Source organism: Perognathus longimembris, chromosome 8 (assembly GCF_023159225.1).
Source record: "Perognathus longimembris pacificus isolate PPM17 chromosome 8, ASM2315922v1, whole genome shotgun sequence".
Taxonomy (NCBI): domain Eukaryota; kingdom Metazoa; phylum Chordata; class Mammalia; order Rodentia; family Heteromyidae; genus Perognathus; species Perognathus longimembris.
The window spans coordinates 54,259,683-54,283,380 of NC_063168.1; the positions used below are offsets into that span (position 1 = coordinate 54,259,683).

The 23,698-nt window shown below is 39.1% G+C and overlaps 1 protein-coding gene across 3 annotated transcripts in view; it reads right to left on the bottom strand.

Moving 5' to 3' along the window:
• Crim1 (cysteine rich transmembrane BMP regulator 1) overlaps nt 1–23,698 on the bottom strand; it is a 182,736-nt gene that overhangs the window by 140,184 nt on the left and 18,854 nt on the right. The gene's annotated exons all lie outside the window — the stretch shown is intronic.

Consider the following 23,698-nt stretch of genomic DNA (forward strand, 5'->3'; position numbering starts at 1 on the left):
AGACATTGCATAGCTAAGCATGCAGTTGTGTGCTCATGATAAAAATCCACTACTACTACTGCTGAGATTTCCTCAAAAGAAGTCATTTTAAACACAACAGTCTGTTTTTTTCCACATTCAACAAAAATTTTGTCACATATGCTCATCTACAAAATTATTATCAAGCTACTATTTTCTCTTGCAGAGACCAGCTTTGGGTTTAAAACAGGTTTTCAATGTACTACATCAAGGCCCCTAAAAAAACCAACAAACAACAACAACAACAACAAAACCCAACACATTAAAAACAAGACACTGCCCAAAGAGCCAAGGAAGATCCAAAAGAAGAGATCTCCAGTGCATTTAAGGATGGATTACTAAGGTCAATACTCCCAACCACAAACACAGCAACAACCTCAACACTCACTAAGGGCAATGGCTGAGTAAGGGGTGGAGGGTCATGGCATTCTGAAGCTGAGATCAATTTGTGTGCTCATAATAAATAAACCACATTTAAAAATCAGGAACCAAGAATAACACAAGAAGCAGGCTTGAGTCTTAGTACTATTCCTCAGAGTTGAAAGATCTCTTAAGAGAAAACTAGACTACTTCTCTTTACAGATAGGTCCCTGGGACACAGCACAAGCTTTTCCCTCTCCTTTTAACATTATCTTTAAAAGACAGGTTGTCACACCTGAACTGGGAACTGACAACCACAGAGTAAACAAGTTTCTGATAACGACATCTGGAGAGAATTTTTTTTTTCAATTGAGAAATCTTAAACCTGTTACACTAAGGAAAGAATACAAGCCATCCTAAGAATGTGATTTTTGGCTGAGGTGTGCCTCAGTGACATTGTTGTAGCCTACAGGTGTGAGGCCCTGAAGGAGAACCCCAGCAAGGGGAGGTGTTGTCACAGAAGGCAGTGTAAACAAACAGCCTTGGTTTTTATAGTGCTAATGTTTACTTCTGGTGTCACTGTTCAATGCACAAAATAGGCAAGACTGCTCTCCCTCACTGAAATAATTTTTTGCCCAGAAGTCTTTAAAAGAACTTTAATTACAATATAAAGTGCTTCGGGGCAATTGTTGAGAAGGGAGAATTGAAAAATCTCTGTTTTTGATTTCAAGAAATCAGGCTCACTTATAATGATCAAAGCCTGGCTTTGGGTAAAATGATTATTGTTGGATTTCAAAGTCTGAGTAGAAGTACAAGTGATCTGTTTTAAACTCTGCTTTCCTACTTAGCCTGAATCTGGTCCTCAGAAATAACATGTTTATAATATGTACAGAAACAAAGGCATATTCCTATCTTCAAGATAACTAAAATTACTGAAGTATTCTGAAAGGAATAAGCTGAACACAGAAAAGATGGTATCTGTCTTCAGTCATGACAACATGGTACAGTGTACCTAAATGATTTATAATTTCTGTGTTTAGTTGTTGACATAACTGTTACTAGTCCAACTGTTTTAGGATAGTTCAATTAAATTTGTCATGAAGGACTTCTTGTGCCTGCACATAGTAATTTGTAATTCAAAGATAGTTCAACCCTAGTAATTTCAAAACTTCTAAGAAACTCAAGTAATAATTGAATCACTGGAAAACTGCTTGGTTTTCTCAAGAACTCTTTTTTCTCATGTTTCTGAGAAGAATCATTTATTGGTGTTTTTACAAATATGTGCAGTATTTTCAAATTTTTAAAAAGAAACTATTGCTTTTTTCCTACAAGTATCACTCCCATTATAACTGGAACTTCCTGAAGTTATCCCCCTACTGAGGTATCACTGAGTAAGTATCCCTGAAACTAGTTTTCCTTCCTCTTCCTCCACCTCATTCTCTAGTTTCAGTAATCATCATCTTCAAAAAAACAAATCCATTCAGTGATTCTCTCATTAAAAAAAAAATGTGCCAGCTTTTGGTTCTTCACAAAAAGAATGTGCCTATTTCAGCAAAAACAATCCTAAGCAGGAAGAATAGTGCTGGAGGAATATAAATACCAAACTTCAAACTCTATAGTAAAGCTATAGTAATAAAAACAGCTTGGTATTGGCCCCAAAACAGGAATGGAATTCTATGCTTCTATCAGGAAGAATGATATTGCCCCATTTGTAAAGAAATGGAAAGACTTGGGAAAAAAAATCATAGTAATTGAAGTGAGCCAGACCCAAAGAAGCGTAGACTCTATCTATGGCTTTCCTCATTTGTAATAATTAGTACATGCCTAGGATAATCCCAGCAAATCCCAACAGCTCAATAGCTATGTACATATGAACAAGATGAAGCTAAGTGAAATGAACTCCAAGTTATGGAAATAAGTAGTTTATCATTGTTGTTGTTACTTTCAATATGCCATGTGAAATTATACTTTTTTCTTTTGTCTTTCTTCCCCATGTTTTTACCTCTGATGTCACTCTAACTGATGTTGGTACCTTGGGTATTATATATACATTTATTGGAACTAGAGAAGGGAAGGGGAACATCAAAATGGAGAGACAAAGGATAAAAGGTGAACCAATGCAACAGCAATAGTTACAAGACAATATGCTGTATAACAACTGTACAACTCTGAAGGGGATAGGGAACTAGGGAGGGGGAAGGTAGGAGAAAATGAAAAATAAGGAAGTAACAAGTTTGATAAGAAATGTACTCACTGCCTTACATATGAAACTTTAACTCTTTTGTCCATCACTTTGACAATAAATAATTTTTTTAAAAAGAGAACGTACCTATTCCCAGAAGCTTCTCTTCTACCAATCCCTCTCACATTCTAATGCTGTAAGCCTTAGGACATACAATTGCTACCTACCACACTGTTCTCAAAGTACTGTTAGTTCTGAATACCTCCTTCCTCTCATAGCTCCTGCTTGTCCTTGAAGACCTGGAACAATGTTGAGTTTTTCCAGCTGCCTCTAGAGAATAAGTTGTTCCATCCTTAAACATTTACACAGACCTTTTGACCCTTACTGTAATGGTTTCATCTAAGTCAACCTTCCCCAAAAGTTAAGAGTCCTTACAAGCAGGACCAGAGTCTGTCTCACCCAATCATGGTTCCTTTAACTCCAACATTTAGTATAGCATCATACACACACACAGATACAGACATACAGACACACATTATTATTATGTCGGTACTGTTGTCTGTGCTTTTCCCTTTTAATAAAAAAAGTGCCTTGTTTAAAAAATTTATGTAGCTGGGATATGGCAAGCACTCTTGCCACTAAGCCATATCCCAGCTACATACATACATACATACTCTGCTTGCCTCGTATACATGAAACCCTGGGTTTGATTCCCCAGCACCACATATATAGAAAACGGCCAGAAGTGGCGCTGTGGCTCAAGTGGCAGAGTGTTATCCTTGAGCAAAAAGAAGCCAGAAACAGTGCTCAGGCCCTGAGTCCAAGCCCCAGGACTGGCAAAAAAAAAAAAAAAAAGTATGTATGGAATATGGAATATCACAAGGAACTGTAATACAAAGAATGTTTAAATAATACAAATCTTATTTTAAAAACTCATCATTAAAGCACTGTGTGAGGTACGCATTTTAAAAGATCCACTTGGGCATAATGGTGCATTTGTCACTGAGCGCCATCTGTCAACAGTCTCTTTCCCAGTTCAGCTTTAAGACTGCAACTTCTTATCACCTGGTTGCCATCAACAGTCCTTCCAAGAAACTCATCTTCAGAGCCAAGTTGTTTTCACTGCCAAATGCTTTTCCCCACTTACCCAAAAGTAGATGCTGAACTGAAAATCAACTGCCCTGGATGACCTCCCTGGCTCGATACACAGGTATTACTATTCCCCTGGGAATGCTATCACCACCCTGCCCATCCATGCAGTGCCTCTGCATGAAGCCAGCAACATCTAATAAGATTGATTCTCTTTCGTTGCATGGGAGGAAAACAATTCTCTGGCTCCTCCAGATCAATACTTTGTTTTTCTTCTTGGGGAGTAGTTCCCTTAGCAACAACTCTCTTACAGGATCAAATACAACATGCTTTGGAGACAAATGCTTTTACAGTTTTCTATTACAGAACATTATACTTTAAAATAATTTAACAGAGGACCAACATGGATTGGAAAAAAATGAATTAAATTCGACTAAATCACACACTTATTAAATCAGAGTAAATCTAAACCCAAGACAGGTTGACTATTCCTTATCCCAATGCTTGGTACAGAAATGTTTCAAATTTCAGCTTTTTAGCTTTTTTTTTTTATTTCATGTTACATCAATGCTCAAAAATGTTTAGATATCAGAGCATTTCACTTTTCGGATTAAGGACATTCAACCTAAGTACTGGATAGTAGTTGGAAAATTCTGTTTTTAAATTTTTATAAAGCAAAGGATTAAGGTTTTGCTTTTCTCTGTCATGGCATCTGACTATGACAGAAAAAAGCAATAATTAGAGGGGACATTGTTCAGACAGAAATGTACTCATTAACTAACGTATAAAATGGTAACCCCTCTGTACATCACCTTTAAAATAACAAAAGAAAAAGAAATTTTTAAAAAGCAATAATTTAAAGCAGGAGTATATCCTCCTACATTAAGTAGGGTCTTTTCCCTGGTAGTCTCTAGATGTGTGGTAAGATACAGCCTCCCAGGCTGAAAAATACTTCTGCCAATCAATTTTAAAGTTTGTAAGTTCTACAAGACAACAAGACAGGATATTATGAGTTCCCTTAATATAAAGCACAGTACATGTCATAACTTCACACTTAAATCCATGTATGTCCAAATGCATGGTTATTACAGGGGAAAGTCGGGTATGTTCAACTGCTAACCCATCATCTCTATTCAAGACATCTCAGAAAACAAGGCTTTCAATTACTTCCTGTGCACTCCCGACTTCACCCCACAGGGCATTAACAAAATGCGTAACAACTGGCTGAAATGTAACAGAATTAATAACCCATACTGCTTCTTATGGGAATCGGCTTTAAAAAATTTTTAATTACTTAATTCTTACCACACACAGTACATGGTGGTGAATATATGAGAATTTGGTGGCATAGCCCTACTGAGATTAAGATGCCAGCAGGTTCACTTACCACTTACTGTTTCTGCACCACTGGTACCAAAGTGATAGGAGGAAAAAGGCACTAAAATATTCCCACTGTTATAGAAACAATTTTGACCTTCTGTGTCAAAAGTCTGGAGTCTCCCAGAAGTCTTCAGTCGACACTTTGAGAAGTACTGTTCTAAAAAGCTTGAGCGTCCTCTGGGTACAAGTGAGCCCTAGTAGCACAAATACTGGTCTGGGAAATATGGGGTACTCTTCTTCTGAATAATAAAATATAAAGGTCTCTTGAAAGTGATTTGGCCAATACGTAACTGGTAAGTGAGAAAATAGTATCTGTATGTATATAAAGGATAAGTTGAACTGTTCATTTCTTGGATTTTTCCAGAATATTTTTGTGTTCTAGAAAGTATTCTGGAATCTGTAACATACATACACACACACATCTCAGAAGCACGTCTGGTTTTTTCTTTACAATTAAAGGAAAAGGCTTAGCAAGAGATGAAGACCTGCAGCTGATAATGATTTTCTTTTAAATACTTTAGTAGAAAAAGAAAATGAATGCTCGACTAGCTTAAATTTTCACGATCTTAAACAATCTAGGGAAGTTTCACATACAAATAAAAAAGCTAGAGATGTTAACACCCTGTGTAACAGGGAATGAAATGATTCTTGAATTTAATTCTGATAAAACTGATCTCCAGCTGGTGGCCGGTGGCCCACACTTGTAATCCTGGCTGCTCAGGAAGCTGAGACCTAAGAATGGTAGTTTGAAGCCAGCCAGGGTAAGAAAAGTCCATGCAACTCTTATCTAACTATTCAGAAAAGGCCAGAAGTGGTGGTGTGGCTCAAGTGGTAGCTAGCCTTGAGCACAAAGAGACTCAGGAACAGCACGCAGGCCCTGAATTTAAGGCCCAGGACCAGAAAATAAAAACAAACAAACAAAAAAAAACAAAAAAAAACACAAAAACCCTGATCTCCATAAGTGATTATCTTTGGGCCCCTGTCCTGAGATGCAGCAGAATGAGCTGAGTGTATGAGGATGAACAGAGATTGAGCTGCTCGGGATTATGGTGGAAAAGCTAGATTCAATTTACCTGTGTCAGTATATTTTATTTGGATTCTTAAGAGTTTTGAGTGACCTGGTCTAACCCTGTTTTTCCCAACACTCTCTTATTTTTAGTGAAGCGAGCAGTTTTGCAGAATGTGAGTTGAGGGATTTCCTTATTTCTTTAATGGCAAACATGTGAGGACAAAGCAAAAACACTTTCTCAGCTTGAAGCCTAAATAGCTACTAATTCAGTCCCTTGTCCTGGAATCTCTAAATTATCTCCTGATCTAACATAAAAGATTGTAAATGCAGGGTCTAGTTAAGAAAGAAGTTTCCATCCTGATGTAGAAGAGAAAGCACAGTGAGGAGAAAGACAGGAAGAGACACAGGGTCTGTCTGAGAGCAGCTGGGGAAGAAAGGGCACACACTAGCCAGGTGCTCCTGGAACCAGCCATGTATAAATGGGCCTCACTGGCCCAGGATTCAAACTCTGTGCCCATCAAAGTATCCTTCCATCTGTTTGTTCCTGTCTGAATTGGTACCAGCCTGGAATAGAACGCTATACATATTGGACAGAGGACTGTGGGTTCATCTGAAATCTCTGCCTTCCTGAAGGTGGAAGGCATTTGTTTATTCAGAGCCCTACCTTTTCTACCTTGTATCTGTACCTGCTTAGGTTAATAATGTCTACTCCAAACCAAGGGAGAGCTGCACGCCATTGTGCAACAATCCACTTACCAGAAATACGCTAGAGCAGATATTAAAAAGCAAGAAACAAATTCAGGATACACACTCAGAAGCTCACAGTAATGGAATTCTGTTGGCAGAGGAGAGGCTTCTGGGAATATATATCAAATTAATTCTTCAGCTGTTCACATATCCCTGTGGCTATGGTAAGATGCAAATAACTAATACTGGTATCTCTTTTTATGCCAGCCTAGAAACTCCAGCATAATGTAAAATTGCTGCTCACCACAGCCCCAGCTCCCAGCTGGCTGTTATCAGGCATTCAGTTCTGTTCTAGGAGGAATCTAATGCAGTGGGCTTTCATTCTCTCTGCTTGGAGCTTAAGGCCGATGTTCTAAAGGCCTCCCTCTCTTCCTGTGCTGTAATCTGTGCAGAGCAGGAGGGGTGAATTCATGGTTGTTGGCAGAGATGACTTATGTTGCAAAAATATGTGTCACAGGCACTTCCACAAAGTAAAACCATGTTAGGTGTAATGTAACTACACATTGGAGTAGACAAAGCTAGATAAAACAATGGCACTACTCTCTCTCAGACACACACACACACACACACACACACACACACACTTAAATGAAGACTTGAATGGATAAAAAAAACCTGAACATTTAACAAATAACATCAATTCACATAATGTCAGATGAAAACAAGCAGTACCAGTCCAATTTACTAAATAAAAAAAGAAAGCATTTATTAATGATTAGCATGATCCCTTTTATACTAGTCATCACACACCTCCGCAATAACACTAATAGATAGAAATGAAGTATTGATGTAAATTTTTTCATTAGGTTTTTTTTTTTTCCTTTCAATTACACACTCTTCAAAGAGACATTTGCATCCATTGTGCAATAAACACTGAGCCAGTGCTAATGCATCTGATACCGGGAAGGAAAACTTGACAGTACGAAGTGTCACCATTTTAGCCAGAATTATGCCAACTAGGTGAATGTAATTTTCCTAGCCCTCCAGAAACAAGAGAAAAAAATGGCTGAAGGAAGCATAATAAAAATCCAGGTAAAATACCCCGTCCAAGGCATTTAATACAAGGTGCCAACTGTTCATCACTAGAAGGAGGTAGCATGCACAGCTCAGCCTGGCCGCTGTTCCTGAGTCTCTTTGTACACACACACAAGTCTCTACTGCTGCTGGTATATTAGTATATATTTGGAAACTTCTGTAATAAAAAGTATTTTTAAATGTCAAGAATTTAGAAGACTTATCAGCTACTTAAAAATGATAAATAATGGGGCACATTTCAGTACTGATTGGACTCAAGTAAGCCATTGTTTAAAGGAAAACTTCACAGGAGTAATAAAAATTAATGAGCTAAGTAATCTATTTGACTGAAGAAGTTGGGCAGAAAAGAGAAAATCCAAAGAAACAAGAAAAATATAAAAAATAAAAGAGTAAATGCAACAGCAGTGGTTAACAGAATTTTAAATAAAAGAACCCAACTGGTTCTTCTAAAAGACTATGGCATGTCACAAATGGTCTAACAGCCTTAAGAACTATCAATTATTCACATTATTTAGAAATGTATTTTTTTTTGCAATTAGTTCCTCTAAAATGGTTTTACCAAGTTACTCCAAGTAAATCATTAAATGGTTATATTTCTGAACTTAAAAATGTTCATTTCAAATGTTTTCTGGCTACAATTAGTTTGCACTTTATAGCAGAACTTAATTCACATTTCCTCTGCTCTGACAATGAATTCCAATTTTTTTTTTAAAAAAGAGAAAACCTCAAAATCTTCTCTACTGTCCTATGTCTGAATTGAGCTGGACTGTTCTTCTCTCCAGCCACATGTTGAAGTGATGTTAAGTAATGCTGTGCCTCTGAGCATCAAAAGTCAATTTCAACATCTAACTCTGTTTAGCCTGCTTGATTAATGAAACTTGGTTGAGGAAAAAATGGAGAAGCAATGATTGGTTTTCATTTCACCTATTCATCACAGTATTTTCACAGGCTATCCTTGGCTGCCAGTTATGACTTGATTTTCTAGTGCTTGATCCCCTATAGAGGTACTTTACGAGGGCTGGGAATGTGGTTTAGTGGTAGAGTGCTTGCCTAGCATACATGAAGCCTTAGGTTCCATCCTCAGCATAAACAGAAAAAGCTGGAAGTGGTGCGTGGCTCAAATAGTAGAGTGCTAGCAAAAAGAAGCCCAGGGACAGTGCCCAGGCCCTGAGTTCAAGCCCCAGGATTGGAAAAAAAAAAATTGAGGTGCTTTACTACTAACTCAGAAAATTTCTTTCCATCAGCTTTAGAAACTCCTCTCCCTGTTTCATGTAGCTATAAGGACTGAATTATGTGTTAGTTCCTCCACAGGACTTCTTTTTTTTTTTTTTTTTTTTTTTTGGCCAGTCCTGGGCCTTGGACTCAGGGCCTGAGCACTGTCCCTGGCTTCTTCCCGCTCAAGGCTAGCACTCTCCCTCTTGAGCCACAGCGCCGCTTCTGGCCGTTTTCTGTATATGTGGTGCTGGGGAATCGAACCTAGGGCCTCGTGTATCCGAGGCAGGCACTCTTGCCACTAGGCTATATCCCCAGCCCCCCCTCCACAGGACTTCTAAGATACATCTATTAAAAAATTATTTTTCTATGACAGTATGATGAAATTGCTCTAATTTTCTCTACTACAAAGTGGCCTCTGTGATGTCTGTGATGGGGTAGAGTTTTCCTCTTTGCCACTTAACTATATAGTAGGGTTCAGCAAACAGTAGCTTTGTAAACTAACCATCTGTAGAAGGAATAAATAGAGACCTGAAAAAGACAGCAAGGGATAAGACAAGCAGGTGCTCATTTGAACAAAGCAAGATGAATCTGTAAGGTTCAACTTTTTTCTGTTTGAAAAGGGAATTTGGTATAGAAGAATGTCAGATATTTGGAAATAACAGAAATATTTTTGGATCTCAGTCTTCCTCCTTTTGAAGTATTAACACAAAATTTTAACATCAACAGTGTATTAACCAACAATACCTCATATCCATATTTATGACATGTCAAATGAGTGAGTGAATATGTCTCAAACATTTTAGATAAATAACAAACTATTTTATCTCCTTGTCTGTAGCTTTTGACTAACACAACATTAGATGATATCACACAAGCTAACACTTCTTGCTAGAAAGGTACTTGTATAATGAATAATGCACAATACTGTTTTATAAATATTAATGTATTTCTAAAACTAGAAATCTGTTAGTCAAATATCCAAGTGTAACCCAGAAAGGGAGATATGGGAATTGCACTCATCCAAAAGTGTAAACCACTACAGTGAAAGAAATGTGACCAGAACTTCAAACAACAAGAACATGAACAAGGTACTCTAGAAATAAGCACTTTGGAGGATATAAATTTCTTGTCATAGTAGCTGCATAGTCAGCGAAGATTAGGAAACACATTTCAACCTTTGAGACAAATCTTCTGATAACAGCTAACACTTATTGAGCATCTTCTATGTGTCAAGAGACTGGACTAAGTGCTTCCCAGGGATTAACTTGTTTAGCTGAGAAGAGAAGCTGAGTCAAGGAGGCCTAAATTCCATCACCAGACAGGTGCTGTCTGGAATTAAAGACGAAGAGAAGTGAGATTGCTGGGCAAAGATTCAAGTTCTAGTGAATGCTGAAGACCTGAGCATCAGGACAAAAGAAGGGCAGGAACACCACTAACTTTCACTCTGTGGGGTTCATCTCCAGGAAATATGATCTCGAAGCCCACTGAAGATCATCCTTTAACCTTGGAGATAGGCAGACAGACTTTGCAGCCAAGACAAACCAAGCTGCAGGCACATCTTTGGAACCATCAGGAAAACAAAAAAAAAAAAACACAATAATATAAACACCATCTCAACTCTTCTACTCTCCAGGAAACAAGAGCTTCTTTGTTAAAGCAAACAATACCTTCCCATAGAGCTAGACTCCTGGGGAGTAATGATTTTTAAAAGATGTAATGATCTGAAAGTAGCATTAAGGAATCCTCTCAGGATTATAACTTGGTGAAATCAGTCAGCAATTGTTCTGTAAGGAATGTTTTTACAAATCAACTTCAACATGCTGTGAACTTTTTTACCTTAATAATTTATCTAAATTCTCAAAAAAAAAAACACAAAAAAAACCCCAAAACCAAAAACAACCACTAAGTGGAATATAATAGGCGAAAGAATGATATTACAACTGTACTTCTAGCTGATCCTTACCATGAATCCAATGCTGCTCTACAAAGATATATCTTCCCTAAACAATCTTGAACTAAACACCCAAATCTTTGGGGCAGTAGTAGAGTACTTTCCTAGCATATGCAAAACCCTGGGTTCAGTCCCTACCACTGCAAAACAAAAACAATATCCCAAACTTACCTTTTTTGCTTTGGGGGTAAAACAAGTTTTATCAGTGTTTCTTCCTACTTGTGCCCCCCACACAACAGAAATCTCTTGCTATCAGGTCCCAGCCACAAAGACCAATTTGCTAGTAATGTTCAATGAACAGTGTTTTGTGCCTAAGTATATGATTTCTTACTGTTACCCAGATTCATCCTAAGTGGAAGTGTGATCTGTATTCTCAAAGTATCTGATTATGAGGGCAACAATGCTGTAAATTCAACATGAACCATGGTGAAGACTGGACAATTAGGAATCTCAGTACCACAGGGTCTGCCTGAAACACTGACTTTAAAAACAAAGATCCCTAAAATCCATCTCGAAACTCTCCAGAAATAAGCAAATGTAGATTAGGGGACAGTGAAAAACAAGACTCTTGCCTTTAATATATGTCAAGAAGTGAGCATTACTATCTTGGGAAAACTATGATTTAAATGACATTAACTCAATTCCTTAAAAGCAAATGAAATAAGCTAATATAAACAAATATAACAGGGCAAGATTTTTTTCTTTCTTTTTTTTCCCCCAGAGCCAAGGACCAAACTCGGGGCCTTCGGCTGGCCAGGCAGGCGTTCTTCCACTGAGCTAAATCCCCAGCCTGGCCAAGATTTTCTTAAAGCCAACATGTCTGAAAGACATGCGTACATTTCTCAAAAAAAACTTGAGTTTCCTTTTATGTAGTATAGTAGACTCTACACCTAAGAGATGGCCAGCCCCAAGTCAACAGCAATTAAGTTGGGAGGCCTCAGGGATGCCAGCACAAACCAGGCCTAAAGCTCTATATCACTTCTCTGCTGTTTAGGAATCCAGGCAGACTGCACACTGAAAATAAGTGAAGCTAGGGCTGTCTCTGACCCCACAAAAATTAGGCTGAGGCTTGTGTCTATCCCCTGCTGACCTTCCAGTTACCTTCCACAGCAGTCTCTGGACCTTGATCCCCTTGCTACTGGTCCCCTCAACCAGTAGCATCTCTCCAAACCCCCAGGTTTGTCTATGGCCCACACACTTTATTCTTTATCTTCTGTCTACTCCTCCCTTTCCAGTATTATCTACCCTAAATCCCCACCTACCCTGATGCACTGAAACTATTTCTTTACACACAGCTATACTCTGTTTCTCAGGGCACAAACTGCCTTCCTTCCTTACTTCTAGCACCACCCCTGCTGTGGTAGGTAAGTGCCACATAGTGGATTGCAATACCCATTCCTCAAAGGTTTAAGGGATGGTTAAACCCATTTAAGTTGACCATTGAGATAGTAACATTCTTTATTAATATCACTGAGAAGCCGGGAGCTGGTGGCTCACACCTGTAATCCTAGCTACCCAGGAGGCTGAGATCTGAGCCAGACCATGTAGGAAAGTCACTGAGACTCTTCCAAAAGAGCTGAAGTGGAGCTGCTGTGGTACAAAGTGGGAAAGCACTACTAGCCTTGAGCACAAAATCTCAGAGAGAGTGCCCAGGTCCTGAATTCAAGCCCCAGGACCTCACTACAATAAATAACAATAACAACAACAATACCACCATTATTATATTATTATAAAAATGCCACCACAAAGAACTGTAAACTCCTTATCTCGAGTCAGGGTTGTTTAATTTCTTCACTATCTATATGCTCATATTAACATGTTTTCACAATGTGAAAGAAAACTTTATAGTAACTTAGACCTTCTAGGATACAGGAAGAAGATAACTTTCAGCTATTTTGAAACACTGGAGTGTTAAAGAAGGATTTTATATATTTCTGTGTATGTTTGCATAATCACTTTAGATTACATGTATGCACTAAACACACACACACAGAAGAAAATGTAAATGCTTCAAATAGGAAAGCCTTTGTAAATAAAATGTGTGAATCATTCAGCCTTTTGCTCACATGATACAGTGATTATATATGCAGGGGGTGTTTCAAAACCATGCTCCTCTAATCATATTCTATATAAAGTTGGGTCTTGACAGTGCACAAAAAAATCAGGGGAAAATTGTCCCAGTAAGACTTAAAATTTGTGGAAATTCATGAATTTGTGCCTCCTACCCTGAAGATTGAAAAATATCAAATATTTCAACACGATCCATACACATTTCAAGAACTAGGAGGGTTTAGGATTTAAAATGAAATTCTAAATTCAAAAACAATCCCAAAGAGTACTTTAGTTGAATCCTTATCTGATTGTAAATAACTGTATTACAGGCTTACAAAGGACTAGGTATATACAGCAACATGTAGCTTTAAACCTAACTACAAGCCCTCAAAGCATCCCTTAACTTGATTGTTCAGCAATTCCAAGTTCAGGGATGTTCCTCAGCTGTCAAGACAGGCTGGAAGGGACATTGCATAGCTGCTCAGCTGTTCCAGTACATGTCATATCCCATTGGGCCTTACCTTGTAGCTTTTAATACCAACCAGGTTGAGAAAGGGGTGCCAAATACCTGGTTTATATACTTCGTGAATGAACCTAATAACCAAGACAGTTTTAGTTAGGAACAGGGCCATCAGTCCTTGGTCATTATACCATGTCCTGTGAGGGCATATCATCACCTTTGCTTCAGACATGATGTGGTCTAACCAAAGATAACTACCTACCTACCATTTAGGACAACCCTGAACTTGGGAAGAGTTCATGTCAACCCAAAGATTCTAGCTGTAAATAAACTCAATCCCTCAGGTAAGATGTCATTCCTCAATACCAAAATTGAGAGACACAGGGTAAAAAAAGACAAACAACTACAAAAGCAATACTTGCAAAACTGTTTGGTGTAAGTAAACTGAACAACTCATGGGGGGAAAGGGAAAGGGGGAGGAGGAAGGGGGGATATGAGGGACGAGGTAACAAACAGTACAAGAAATGTATCCAATGCCTAATGTATGAAACTGTAACCTCTCTGTACATCAGTTTGATAATAAAAATTTGAAAAAAAAATGTCATTCCTCTTGATCAGGTGTTTCAGGAAACAGACTCTGCCTATAATTTTTGCTCCATTCCCAAGAGCATGGAATTTAAAGTAATTCTAACAAAAAGCTGGCTTACAGTACAGTTTGGAAATAGTATGATCTGCTCATAAGTCCAGAATAGTTTGTATGAGGCAGGTGGAAGACTTCATTCTATCTTGGTTTTCCAACAGACTTCAAGTGAGAGGAAGTGGAAGACACAGGAAAATGAACCTGTCCTGTAGAGGGACAAGGAGCTGGTAGGAGCCTTACTATCCTGTAGCTTGTCCTGAAAACCTCTGAGGGAGGAAACTGAGACCTAGTGTGGTTCATGAGTGACAGAAAACAGAAAGGGACAGATACAAGCAACAACTGACCTCACATCCAAGCGCCATCCATACCTTTCACTAATTCAATGCTCTATTTGCCAAGACTGAATGAGGTCTAACTCTACTGTAAAGTAAAAATGGGGTAAACTTTTTAAAGAGGATCTTCTCCACCTGTTAATATATTTGGCTTCTATAGTGAGGAACCTGCTAAATCCAGTCACTGGATGTTTCTTCTCATCCATCCATCCACACACCGACCCCCGACCCAACCACCCACCCACCATCCATCCCTTGCTTCATCTCCCACTAAAAATTCCTTTTGCACTTCTGTCCACACCTTTCTTCTTCCCCTCAAATCCCTTCTTCCTCACTCCATTTAGTCTGGCAGCTTACCTGTTCAAGCCCAGTTCTGCCCAGGCACCACCTGTGGGCATGTTTTATGCGCCAACCCAGTGTCTACTCTGTGGGAGCCTCCTGAGTTAGTTGGTAGAGAGTGGGTCACACAGGTCTTCCTTTCCCTCCATCCCACTCTAAGGCCATACGGCCTTGCCCCCCACCAGTCCCAAGCCCTTCCAGTTTCCAAGGCCAGGTCCATTGAGGACACTCAACTGCGAAGGGTCAGAGTGCCACATTCCAGTGGTTTCATACCACCACGGGGAGGGCTCTGAATTCCTTCATAGGGGGCCGAAGGCCTGGCAGGGGAGCTGGGAGGGAAAAGTTCAGCATGGGTAGAGCCTGCCCACTGTGCTCTGAATTCTAGACAAGTCACCAGGGCAAACAGAGCAATCGAAATCCAAAGATTTCCCTCCAGAATAGGCAAAAGGAAACAACGATTCAGCCTGTTTGGATCAAGAAAAGCAAAGCCATCACTACAGACCTGGCAGAATTTTTAAAAAATAAAAAGAGCACAAAATGGATTTTTATGTGTCTCAGTGCCACTGTCTGCAAAAATGAAGGGGCTAGTCTATACTCAGCTTTCTGAATAAGCTTCTAATTCTCTAATTCTGATTCCTAGTGCAGTAATGGTCCTTTCACCTCAGTCATTTTGTAAGTCTGATCTATTTTTGACCAATAAACACACTTCCACTCAGAAGACACACAAGCTTTAACCTCCAAAACAAAATTCCCCTGCTTCAATACTGAATTTCTTCGCTACTCGAGCTCAGTATCACCCAGACTTTATATCTTGTTCAGTCCCCCAGACTTAATTTTTTTTTAAGTCTCTGAATCCATGGTTTTTTTTTTTTTTTGCCAGTCCTGGGCCTTGGACTCAGGGCCTGAGCACTGTCCCTGGCTTCTTCCCGCTCAAGGCTAGCACTCTGCCACTTGAGCCACAGCACCGCTTCTGGCCGTTTTCTGTATATGTGGTGCTGGGGAATCGAACCTAGGGCCTTGTGTAACCGAGGCAGGCACTCTTGCCACTAGGCCATATCCCCAGCCCTCCATGGGGTTTTAATGCTATGCAATCTAGTCCAGACTCCTCTAGTCCTGGTCTCATGGGCCTCCAAGATGGTCCTGTTTGAGCCACCCAGGCTTATGAAATTGGCCTCTAGAACGTGTCCCTGTTGACATCTCACTGGAGCCAAGGGCTGCAGAATGAGAGCACATGACAATTATGACCCCCACCTGGACCCAAAGGAGCAACTGAGAGAACATCCATTTGCAGGACCCCTCATGGAGTTCACTTTATTGGAACTCCACAGTGGGAGGCTGAGGAAGAATGAAGAGTTTGAGACTCAACTGTCAAATAAACAGATAAGTAAGTAGACTTCAGTCTAGTATCACATGGACTCTCTCCCAAGACAGTCAAGTCCTCTGATGGAAGCAGACAAGAGTACAGGAAAATGTACCTGGAGTGATAGAAATGGATGTCAGGAGGGAAGGAAAGAGAAAAACCAGGCCCCAACTACTGGGCAGATCAAGTGAGTGAAGAGAAGCCTGCTAAAGGCTGTCATTCAGGTGGCAGTCAAAGTCATAAAAGCATTTGCTAAGGTCTGCATCAACACAGTAGAATGGTGGAACACCATCAGCTAGCTATACTAAAGCCAAATTTCTCACTTTCCCTTTTTTAAAACTAAGTACTGCTTTAAACAAGTAGTTCCCGAACAAAGCCTAAGCGTATGGGTAAAGAATTAATCTGACCCTACCAGAAGATATCCTAACAGACCTAGCTCATGACAAGTAATTGCTTTTGCTACTAAAAAACAAACAAAAAGACAAAAAATACATATTGGGGCCAGGTATGGTGGTACATACTTTAACTCCAGCTCAATGGAGGTGGGGGCCAGCTCTATCTCAAAAAAAAAAAAAGATAAAAAGAAAAATATAAAGAATTTCTGACTCTCACCTCCTTCCTGCCAGACAGGGATTCAACAAACAATCTTCCTTTTAGTTATTAACACTTAGTGAGAGAATACACTTTCTGTGTGGTGAATCATCACGAATGTACTAGAATTTGGATTCTCCCTCTCTGCCCATACATACTACAGTTCATGAGAAAACGGCTCACTGCGCAGGTTCAGAAAAATTTGCACACTGCCACCATGGGCTATTTTCCTAGACAGTCCACGGCTGCATTCTCATCATTGCTGAGAGTGCAACTACAGCATAAGTAATTAGATGGACCATGGGTACCTATGACAGCTTTTCATGAAGATCCACTACTAAGTAGACTGCTTCAATGTGGGTGAGACAGATGAGAAAAAAGGAGGGCGATCAACTTTATACCCTTCTACTCTTTTCATAAAATGATGAATCTTCCAGACCATTAGTGAAATAATCTCGTCACACAATAATCAAATTGCAGCCATTTCCACTGAAATGGATTTATTGTTCTACTTAGAAATGTGGGTACCAGAGGAAGAACTGGCAGGTTTTTTTTTTTTTGAACAAATTTTTTCATTATGGTCAAAGTGTGATACAGAGGGGTTACACATTCATTTTTTTTTTTTTTTTTTTTTTTTTTGGCCAATCCTGGGCTTGGACTCAGGGCCTGAGCACTGTCCCTGGCTTCTTTGTGCTCAAGGCTAGCACTCTGCCACTTGAGCCACAGCTCCACTTCTGGCCATTTTCTATATATGTGGTGCTGGGGAATCGAACCCAGGGCTTCATGTATGGGAGGCAAGCACTCTTGCCACTAGGCCATATTCCCAGCCGGGGTTACACATTCATATGAAAGGCAGGGAGTACATTTCTTGTTCTACTTGTTACCTCCTCCCTTATTTCCCCCCCTTCCCCTTCCTTCTCCCCTACTCCCCCCAAGAGTTGTGCAGTTGGTTTATACCAAATGGTTTATAAATGTTGCTTTTTGAATGGTTCGTCTTTTTGTTCTTAGTCTCTCGATTTTGGGGCTGGGGATTTGGCGTAGTGGCAAGAGAACTGGCAGTTTAAAAAAAAAATATTGTGGAACTAAGACCTTCTATGACAGTGGACAGCAGGAATGGCATTCATTTAAACAAGCTGTATGTACTTAAAGCTCTAAATTTCTTCATAGACAAATGGATTCTTTACTGTTGCAATTCTATTACATAAACCTTTTTTTTTTTTTTTGTGCTGGTCTTAGGGCTTGAACTCAGGGTCGGGGTGCTGCCCCGGGGCTTTTTGTTCAAGGCTAGCACTCTACCACTTGAGTCACAGCTCCACTTTCAGCTTTTTGAGGATAGTTTACTGGAGGTAAGAGTCTCAAGAGGCTTTCCTGCCCAGTCTGGCCTCAAACCACGATCCTCAGATCTGTCTCCAAGAGTATAGTGAAGATTACAGGTGTGACTTCTGTAATCGAGGGATGCATACATTTGATTCTTTTCCTCTTTGAAGGAATTGGAATGCAGTTTGTGGCTTTTTCATTTATTCATAAATATATATGTACACACATATACACATAGATGTGTATCTTTTGCCCCTTCTTTGGTGTAGGGAATGGCCTTATGAATGCTAGGCAGATAATCTGTGAGCTACATCCAGCCCAAGCCCTAAACATCATTATAACATTAGAAATCCCACTTGAAAGGTAGCCTCAATCACTAGAGGCCTTATGAAGTAAAGTTAAACACAGACATGGAAAATGTAAGCACAAATTTGTATATATTTAGTCTGGATGGTGTGCTGATATGTTATCACTGCGGGCACATTCTTTGTCCTATCACCTTGCATTCTCATAGCCATTGCTTTGGTAAATCACATAGTATGTTTAGGGGTCATTGATGTTTTCAAAAGTTTTCCATTGTGTTGATCTGTTCATGAATTATAGGAGTTCCAGACTGATTAATCTGAATGTTTTCAGGCCTTGAAATAAATCTTAAGTGATTAAAAAAAAAAGATTACATGTGTGGGCCACCAGTACCTGGTTACATGAACCATTTTTTATACTAATAGTTTAAGAATAACTAACACTGATACTAGATGTGGGGTTCATGTTCTAGTCACCATTTCAGGATATAATCATTTTTAATCACTTTTTTTCCAAACTGCAAATGCCAAGTACTGGGGATCAAATTTCTTGTTCTTAGGATCACTGTTCCAACCCAGAGAACACAGGACAAAAACCTTTCAATGGAAAAAAAAGAAAAAAGAAAAACAACAAAACCTTTAAATGAACTTTCTTAACTTAAAAAAACAACAAAACTTGACTCACTGTCTTTCTGTTAGAGCTGTGGTTTTCACTAGGAGCAAGGCCCAGACACCTCCAAGATGATTAGTATGGCACTCCTTTATCATCTCATCTGGACCATTTGTAGAACAAGTCCCTCTTTCTTATGTATGAAAAGAGCAGTGCCACTCTTGAGCACTGCTCTCCAATTCAATACTTCAACCTCCATGACAAATCATGTCAGTGGTGCCCCATCTAAGAGGAAAATCATTAACAAGACATCCTCACAAGCACTTTCTACCACAGATAGGAAGAAAACTACAGTCCTGTAGAGTGGCAGTAACTCACGCCTATCATTCTAGCTACTCAGGAGGCTGAGATATGAGAATCACAGCTCAAAGCCAGCTTGAATAGACTAGTCCATGAAACTTTTATCTCCAATTAACCACAAAAAAAAAAAAAAAAAAAAACTGGAAGTGAAGCTGTAGCTCAAAGTGGTAGAGCACTGGCCTTAAGCAAAAAGAGTTCAGGGACAGCATCCAGTCCCACAACAGACCAAAAAAAATCCCTATACAGTTCCATTCTGGATAATGAGTCCATTTTGGATACTACAAGGAAACTCTAAGGCTATCAACCTACTCAACTTCCACCATAATGGCAAACATTGAGTAGGACACAAAGTAAGGCCATATAGAAAGGGAAGAATCTTTTTAGTATGTCCGTGTGTATGTCTGGGAGTTGTGAATGTCTGAATAATAATATTCATTGGAAAGCTATGATCCCGCGTGAAACAGCTTCATGTTTTCAATTATCTTAGGAACCAGCCTATGTAAAGGAACTTCTCACAGATTGGTATGTTAGTAGAACCAATAAACAAATCATGTTGTTAATGCAGAACCTGGAACTCAGATCCAGGGAGTTAGTCATTTTCATGACTACAGCATTTAACCACAACCAAACAGTACTTATATTTTATATTAAGAAAAGAAGAAATCACTTTCACACAGTCTGAATATTATATCTAACAAAACATTTAAGGAACACCTATTATGTAAAAACCATAGTGTTTGATGTTGAGGTACAAAGATACTATGACAACTGAGAGCTTCACTATGTGGAATGGAGCCTCTACTCGAATGCTTTTACAGGAGTGAGTTAACTTAGTCATTCCTCATAACAACCACATGAGATACTACTATGATTCCCATTTTACAGATTTAAAAAGCATGAACAAGGGTGAGTAGCTTGGCCAAGGCAATGTGCCATATACTAGGCATGTGGTCAAGCTAGGCTGTGAACTGACATCACAGGCTGACTACCATCAGGACATACTTTTACCTCTCATAAATAAAATGTGGTTATTCCCTAAGGAATTTACTACATAGATTTTTCCTGCAGAAGCCATTTCCATTAACTATTTTCCTTTCTTTGAAACTGTATCCTGGGCACTCCCTGGCAGATAGAAGAAATGTATAGTAGTTGCAGAGGTGAGTAAAGTGGTGATTTTTCTACCTGGGGGAGTATACACAGGAAGTGAGAATAGTGCTACTCCTGAAGGCAGACAAATTTCAGTGATGAGAACTGTGGTCACTAGCTCAAGAGTGTCCAAAGAACACCTATGGGCAGGGCTGAAGAGGGGGGAAGAATGAAGAGGGAATAGAGTATTCAAACTGTCAATGGTCTTCCTGAACAACATGGATAGAGGCAAAGAAAAGAAGGAATTCAAACTCTGAACAGGAAAACTCAGTGATCAACACATCAAGAGACACAAGACAGGCCTCAGGAACCACTGCCCTAGCTCTCTGAAGTCAGTGGCACACAGATACAGAACCACAAATTCCCAAATCCTGCACCTCCATACTTCTGAAGCATGGTGATCCTTACTTAAAAGGAAAATCAACTCTCACTACAGGGGAGGTCATTTGAGTGAGTATTGAAATACAAATACAGAAAGAAAAGGAAGAGAATGGTTTGGAGGTGTACACGGATAGAAACTTCAGAGATACCCATAGCAAGAGGAGATCCAGACACTGAGATCACCAGTTGGAAATACCAATTCCAAAAGTTTGTTAAAGCCAGGTGCCAGTGGCTCATGCATGCAATCCTTAGCTACTCAGGAAGCCGAGATCTGAAGATTGTGGTTCAAAGCCAGCACAGACAGGAAAGTCCATTAGACTCTTATCTCCAATTAAGCATCAGAGAATTGGAAATAGACCTGTGGCTCAAAGTGATAGAGTGCTAGTCTTGAGCAAAAAGAGCTCAGGGATAGTGCTCAGGCCTGCAGTTCAGACCCCATGACTGAACCCCACCCCCCCAAAAAAAAGAGCTTGTCAAAGTGTAAAGCAGCCATAAAGAAAAACAAATCCATTAAAAATATATATATCTATCCAGCATTTACCACTGGCCGGAATCTCAAACTATATTTATGCCTTCTCCTACAGTCTCATAGTCCAACAGCCAGAAATAAACCCAGAGAATAAATTCTCAGAACTGAGCTCCTGCTCCCCACCCCACCCCCAACATCTCAGATGGCAAAGCTCCAAGGTTCTGTAAGCCAGAAGTAGAGCCCAAAGATACTACATTAAAACTTACTATTCAATCATCAGTCTCCAAACAGCTTATACTGCTCAACAGGTATCTTACTCACAGTATATCCCTCCATCTAACAAGGGAGAGCATCAATGGATCTCATTAGAAGCGGATTTATACAATTACAACTACATTATTAAGTCTTTCAAAACAAAACACTGTTGTTTAGAATGATAATAAGAATCAATTATTTAAACATTTATAATATAGTCCTAGAGATACCCTATTGATGTTTCATAAACTGATGTATGTCAACGGCAATTATAGAACCTACACTGGGCTAAAGCCACAGCAAAGTCCCAAGCCTTTTCCCTTTTATAAACCTTTCTAGAGCCATAATCAACCTCTTCATATACCTTTTTTTTTTCATTTGGAGATATGATTTCAGCATACGTATTTTTGGTGGGATTATTTGTGTGCTGTTATTGAAATGGGGCCATTACATTTCATGTTTTTTCCTAAATTTTACTCAGTAAAGTTCCCCAAAATATCAACATTTAAACTGCTTAACTTGGTATTATTCCACCTTCAAAGTACTTTCATACACGTGTGCTCCTTTCAGTCAGTCTATTCCTTAAAAAAGTAACTGCTAAATTCCAGTGGGGCTGGATACCAGTTTACTCAGCCAGTAGTCATTGGGAAGGTCACTGTTGAAGCCCAGGGAAAAAAGTTTTGCTAAGACTCATGTTAACAAAAAAGTCAGATGTGGTGGTGTAGCATACTTATAATCTGTTACAGGAAAAGGCATAGGTTAACATGAAGAGATGATACCTAGATCACAATCTGAAGCTAGTCCAGGCAAAAAGTGTGAGGCCCTGTCTGAAATATAACTAAAGTAAAAAAAAAAGAGGTTGATAAATAGCTCAAGTAGTAAAGTAGCCTAGCCTAGCAAGTTCAAGGCCCCAAGTCCAGGCCCAAGGACCCCTCCAAAAACTAGTCTAGGGGTGCATATATAGTATTGCTTGAAGAAGTCTAAACAGTTAAAAGTAATAGGGGGTAAAAATAAGCATGTGGGGAACAGCACAATGAAACCCCTTTTATAAAAGTAATATACACTGAAAAATGTCTCAATAGGCTCTTTCTCCAAATAACAAGGAGCCTGATAAATGGTGAGTTTATGAACTAAATACGTTGATTAGTATGTCAAACATGCATACATTTCTCAAAAATTTATAATTCAGAAACCATAAACATTAAAGAGGCAATAAATTCTTTCTTCCTTTGATAATAAAAAAGCACTCAAAATGTGTTCAAAATACATCTGAAGACTGGTTGTTATTTTGCATACTTTTTTGTGCAAATGCTTTTGAGAAACTTTACCTTTGAATAAAGATTGAAGAAATGAATCTGAAATATTACAACTCCATGTTTTTGTTGAATATGAAACTAGAAACTGAGTTATAAAAACAGTCAATAATGACAAAGCTAATACTCAAATTCAATAACATGGGGAAAAAAGGTCTGTTTTCCTGGTAAGATTCACCAGATTCTGTCTTAACAATGATCTGAGTTTTGCCACATTCCGCAGGTGCCTTGCTAGATTAGATTAACTTCAAGGCCTCCAGATTTGACTTATAAAATGGTAGAAACAAAAAACTGCTTTAAATCCTCACATGAAATCCTTGAAACAACAGCATATGGTATATGCAAAATATAAGGGTTGAGAATTCATTCTGAAGTTAATATCTCATCCCTATTTAGGATTTAATTATATTCATGTTTCACACTAAACATGTGCAATAGTATAATATGCTGCAAAAGAAGGAAGAAGCAGTGGGATTAAAATGTCTCTACCCAGTGGGGTTATTTGCAGATAACTACACATCATTAGTCAACTTTACAGAATTTCCATGCTCTTAGGAGTCAATGCAGAGCTGGTGGTAGCAAATACACAACAATCCAAAGACCCACACTCATGCCCTGACACTACACATAAAAGAGCAATCTCGGAAGTGGGAAGTGGTCAGTCCTTAGTTGAGAGAGATGACATAACTGAAGTAAGTCATCTACTTGGAGCATCTAGGCACTCAGGAAAATAAAATTCTATTAAGACAACATGAAATTCTCTATTCAGTTTACCTTTCTTTTCA